The sequence below is a fragment of the Rhinoderma darwinii genome, chromosome 1 (assembly GCF_050947455.1).
Source record: "Rhinoderma darwinii isolate aRhiDar2 chromosome 1, aRhiDar2.hap1, whole genome shotgun sequence".
Classification (NCBI taxonomy): Eukaryota; Metazoa; Chordata; class Amphibia; order Anura; family Rhinodermatidae; genus Rhinoderma; species Rhinoderma darwinii.
Window position 1 is genome coordinate 662,286,116 of NC_134687.1, and position 6,000 is coordinate 662,292,115.

At 51.9% G+C, this 6,000-nt stretch overlaps 1 pseudogene; it reads right to left on the reverse strand.

Moving 5' to 3' along the window:
* Positions 1-5,512, reverse strand: part of LOC142664525 (uncharacterized) — a 55,599-nt pseudogene extending 50,087 nt beyond the window's left edge.
* Between the last annotated feature and the right edge of the window lie 488 nt (positions 5,513-6,000).

The following is a 6,000-nucleotide window of genomic DNA, read 5'->3' on the forward strand; positions in this document are numbered from 1 at the left end:
TATTTCCGGTGATTGCGCGGTGTGAGCGGTTTTATATTTCCGGTGATTGCGCGGTGTGAGGGGTTTTATATTTCCGGTGATTGCGCGGTGTGAGGGGTTTATATTTCCGGTGATTGCGCGGTGTGAGGGGTTTATATTTCCGGTGATTGCGCGGTGTGAGGGGTTTTATATTTCCGGTGATTGCGCGGTGTGAGGGGTTTTATATTTCCGGTGATTGCGCGGTGTGGGGGTTTTATATTTCCGGTGATTGCGTGGTGTGGGGGTTTTATATTTCCGGTGATTGCGCGGTGTGGGGGGTTTTATATTTCCGGTGATTGCGCGGTGTGAGAGGTTTTATATTTCCTGTGATTGCGCGGTGTGAGGGGTTTTATATTTCTGGTGATTGCGCGGTGTGGGGGGTTTATATTTCCGGTGATTGCGCGGTGTGGGGGTTTTATATTTCCGGTGATTGCGCGGTGTGTGAGGGGGTTTATATTTCCGGTGATTGCGCGGTGTGAGGGGTTTATATTTCCGGTGATTGCGCGGTGTGAGGGGGTTTTATATTTCCTGTGATTGCGCGGTGTGGGGGTTTTATATTTCCGGTGATTGCGCGGTGTGAGGGGTTTATATTTCTGGTGATTGCGCGGTGTGAGGGGTTTTATATTTCCGGTAATTGCGCGGTGTGAGGGGGTTATATTTCCGGTGATTGCGCGGTGTGGGGGGTTTATATTTCCGGTGATTGCGCGGTGTGGGGGGTTTATATTTCCGGTGATTGCGCGGTGTTGGGGAGGGGTTTATATTTCCGGTGATTGCGCGGTGTGAGGGGGTTTTATATTTCCGGTGATTGCGCGGTGTGAGGGGTTTATATTTCCGGTGATTGCGCGGTGTGAGGGGTTTTATATTTCCGGTGATTGCGCGGTGTGGGGGTTTTATATTTCCGGTGATTGCGCGGTGTGAGAGGTTTTATATTTCCTGTGATTGCGCGGTGTGAGGGGTTTATATTTCCGGTGATTGCGCGGTGTGAGGGGTTTTATATTTCCGGTGATTGCGCGGTGTGGGGGTTTTATATTTCCGGTGATTGCGCGGTGTGAGAGGTTTTATATTTCCTGTGATTGCGCGGTGTGAGGGGTTTTATATTTCCGGTGATTGCGCGGTGTGGGGGGTTTATATTTCCGGTGATTGCGCGGTGTGGGGGTTTTATATTTCCGGTGATTGCGCGGTGTGTGAGGGGGTTTATATTTCCGGTGATTGCGCGGTGTGAGGGGTTTATATTTCCGGTGATTGTGCGGTGTGAGGGGTTTATATTTCCGGTGATTGCGCGGTGTGAGGGGTTTATATTTCCGGTGATTGCGCGGTGTGAGGGGTTTATATTTCCGGTGATTGCGCGGTGTGAGGGGTTTATATTTCCGGTGATTGCGCGGTGTGGGGGGTTTATATTTCCGGTGATTGCGCGGTGTGAGGGGTTTATATTTCCGGTGATTGTGCGGTGTGAGGGGTTTTATATTTCCGGTGATTGCGCGGTGTGAGGGGGTTTTATATTTCCGGTGATTGCGTGGTGTGAGGGGTTTTATATTTCCGGTGATTGCGCTGTGTTGGGGGGGGGGGGGTTTTATATTTCCTGTGATTGCGCGGTGTGGGGGTTTTATATTTCCGGTGATTGCGCGGTGTGAGGGGTTTTATATTTCCGGTAATTGCGCGGTGTGGGGGGTTTATATTTCCGGTGATTGCGCGGTGTGAGGGGTTTTATATTTCCGGTGATTGCGCGGTGTTGGGGAGGGGTTTATATTTCCGGTGATTGCGCGGTGTAAGGGGTTTATATTTCCGGTGATTGCGCGGTGTGGGGGGGGGTTATATTTCCGGTGATTGCGCGGTGTGGGGGTTTTATATTTCCGGTGATTGCGCGGTGTTGGGGGGGGTTTATATTTCCAGTGATTGCGCGGTGTAAGGGGTTTTATATTTCCGGTGATTGCGCGGTGTGAGGGGTTTTATATTTCATGTGATTGCGCGGTGTGAGGGGTTTTATATTTCCGGTGATTGCGCGGTGTGGGGGTTTTATATTTCCGGTGATTGCGCGGTGTGAGGGGGTTTTATATTTCCGGTGATTGCGCGGTGTGGGGGGGTTTTATATTTCCGGTGATTGCGCGGTGTGAGGGGTTTTATATTTCCGGTGATTGCGCGGTGTGGGGGGTTTTATATTTCCGGTGATTGCGCGGTGTGGGGGGGGTTATATTTCCGGTGATTGCGCGGTGTGTGGGGGGTTTTATATTTCCGGTGATAGCGCGGTGTGGGGGGGGGGTTTATATTTCCGGTGATTGCGCGGTGTGGGGGGGGGGTTTATATTTCCGGTGATTGCGCGGTGTGAGGGGGTTTATATTTCCGGTGATTGCGCGGTGTGTGGGGGGTTTTATATTTCCGGTGATTGCGCGGTGTGGGGGGTTTATATTTCCGGTGATTGCGCGGTGTGAGGGGTTTTATATTTCCGGTGATTGCGCGGTGTGGGGGGGTTTTATATTTCCGGTGATTGCGCGGTGTGAGGGGTTTATATTTCCGGTGATTGCGCGGTGTTATATTTCCGGTGATTGCGCGGTGTGAGGGGTTTTATATTTCCGGTGATTGCGCGGTGTGGGGGGGGTTATATTTCCGGTGATTGCGCGGTGTGTGGGGGGTTTTATATTTCCGGTGATTGCGCGGTGTGAGGGGTTTTATATTTCCGGTGATTGCGCGGTGTGAGGGGTTTTATATTTCCGGTGATTGCGCGGTGTGGGGGGGTTTATATTTCCGGTGATTGCGCGGTGTGAGGGGGTTTATATTTCCGGTGATTGCGCGGTGTGTGGGGGGTTTTATATTTCCGGTGATTGCGCGGTGTGGGGGGGGGGGGGTTTATATTTCCGGTGATTGCGCGGTGTGGGGGGTTTATAGTTCCGGTGATTGCGCTGTGTGAGGGGTTTTATATTTCCGGTGATTGCGCGGTGTGGGGGGTTTATAGTTCCGGTGATTGCGCTGTGTGAGGGGTTTTATATTTCCGGTGATTGCGCGGTGTGGGGGGGTTTATATTTCCGGTGATTGCGCGGTGTGGGGGTTTTATATTTCCGGTGATTGCGCGGTGTTGGGGGGGGTTTATATTTCCAGTGATTGCGCGGTGTAAGGGGTTTTATATTTCCGGTGATTGCGCGGTGTGAGGGGTTTTATATTTCATGTGATTGCGCGGTGTGAGGGGTTTTATATTTCCGGTGATTGCGCGGTGTGGGGGTTTTATATTTCCGGTGATTGCGCGGTGTGAGGGGGTTTTATATTTCCGGTGATTGCGCGGTGTGGGGGGGTTTTATATTTCCGGTGATTGCGCGGTGTGAGGGGTTTTATATTTCCGGTGATTGCGCGGTGTGGGGGGTTTTATATTTCCGGTGATTGCGCGGTGTGGGGGGGGTTATATTTCCGGTGATTGCGCGGTGTGTGGGGGGTTTTATATTTCCGGTGATAGCGCGGTGTGGGGGGGGGGGTTTATATTTCCGGTGATTGCGCGGTGTGGGGGGGGGGGTTTATATTTCCGGTGATTGCGCGGTGTGAGGGGGTTTATATTTCCGGTGATTGCGCGGTGTGTGGGGGGTTTTATATTTCCGGTGATTGCGCGGTGTGGGGGGTTTATATTTCCGGTGATTGCGCGGTGTGAGGGGTTTTATATTTCCGGTGATTGCGCGGTGTGGGGGGGTTTTATATTTCCGGTGATTGCGCGGTGTGAGGGGTTTATATTTCCGGTGATTGCGCGGTGTTATATTTCCGGTGATTGCGCGGTGTGAGGGGTTTTATATTTCCGGTGATTGCGCGGTGTGGGGGGGGTTATATTTCCGGTGATTGCGCGGTGTGTGGGGGGTTTTATATTTCCGGTGATTGCGCGGTGTGAGGGGTTTATATTTCCGGTGATTGCGCGGTGTGAGGGGTTTATATTTCCGGTGATTGCGCGGTGTGAGGGGTTTATATTTCCGGTGATTGCGCGGTGTGGGGGGTTTATATTTCCGGTGATTGCGCGGTGTGAGGGGTTTATATTTCCGGTGATTGCGCGGTGTGAGGGGTTTATATTTCCGGTGATTGCGCGGTGTGAGGGGGTTTATATTTCCGGTGATTGCGCGGTGTGAGGGGTTTATATTTCCGGTGATTGCGCGGTGTGAGGGGTTTATATTTCCGGTGATTGCGCGGTGTGGGGGGTTTATATTTCCGGTGATTGCGCGGTGTGAGGGGTTTTATATTTCCGGTGATTGCGCGGTGTGAGGGGTTTTATATTTCCGGTGATTGCGCGGTGTGGGGGGGTTTATATTTCCGGTGATTGCGCGGTGTGAGGGGGTTTATATTTCCGGTGATTGCGCGGTGTGTGGGGGGTTTTATATTTCCGGTGATTGCGCGGTGTGGGGGGGGGGGGGTTTATATTTCCGGTGATTGCGCGGTGTGGGGGGTTTATAGTTCCGGTGATTGCGCTGTGTGAGGGGTTTATATTTCCGGTGATTGCGCGGTGTGGGGGGTTTATAGTTCCGGTGATTGCGCTGTGTGAGGGGTTTTATATTTCCGGTGATTGCGCGGTGTGGGGGGGTTTATATTTCCGGTGATTGCGCGGTGTGACGGGTTTTATATTTCCGGTGATTGCGCGGTGTGGGGGGTTTTATATTTCCGGTGATTGCGCGGTGTGAGGGGTTTTATATTTCCGGTGATTGCGCGGTGTGGGGGGTTTTATATTTCCGGTGATTGCGCGGTGTGGGGGGGGTTATATTTCCGGTGATTGCGCGGTGTGGGGTGGGGGGGGTTATATTTCCGGTGATTGCGCGGTGTGGGGGGGGTTTGTGGGGTGAGATGTAGATTTTGTGGGTGACATTTTGGGGACTTTTTATTCCCTATGTTGGAGAATCGCGGGGACCATAAACAGCGACGTTCACATGTGAATTATTTCTGCCGGTTAGAACTTGATAGTTAATAATTTGGATAATAACGGATGCGGCGATTCCGTTACTGATTATTAATATTTACATCATTTATTGTAAAAAAAAAACAAAACATAAAACCCTCTTACAATGTATTACTCTGGTGACCGGTCGGCATCGCGCACTTTCTTCGGAGGACAGAGGAAGCCGCTATTCTAACTGATCAGAAGCCGCAGTCGCTATTAATCACGGCATCTGAGGGGTTACACGGCCGGGATTGCGCTGTCTCCGGTCTTGGCGGTTGCAGGCGGCGGTCAGAAGTCGTGTACGGTGCCGGCTCCGCTCCTTCTAGTGTGACGGCGCACGTCCAACATAATACTATAGATCTGATGTCACCAAGGGGTTAAACCTCCTGTATTTCATATTTACAGCGATAATAATAATCACCAGCACTGTGCTGGACAAAAACGCACCAAAACCGGACAAATGACCTCATGTAACCTTACCTTACTACTGCATCATGGGAAATCTCCCGACTGATAACAAAGAGAACAGTAAACAACAGCGGTGACCGGAATCATGTACACCCGCCCGGCGCTGCTCCACCCCATACACGGCAACAGGACCTGTGATGACGTCACCACCATGTGACCGGAGAGGGAGGGCATAGAACTCCGCCCTTCAGGTCACGTGATCATCAACTTTGCACAGCACAGGAGCCCCGCTCCCTCACAGAGATCCGCCCCTGATGTCATGTGATCCGTCTTCACAGATCCTCAGTCCATCGCTCATTATTCCCACTTCAAATCTCCTACCTTTAATGCCGCAGTCACGTGATCATCGTCCCAGGTTCCGTATCCTTCGCCTCTCTCTACTCTGATAAGCCCCGCCCCTCCTGCGTTGTCACGTGGTGGTGACGTCACCACAGGTCCTTCAGCTATTGCCGTGTATGAGGTAGAGAGCAGCGCTGGTCTGGTGTTCTCTCTGTTATCAGCCACCCCTGTATGAGTGTGTATACAGAGAGCTGTCAATCATTGAGTGACCCCGCCCACTGGACTCCTAGCCGGGATGTAACCCCTCCAGTGCCGGCCTCTTTGGGGTAAGTTGCTATTTCGGA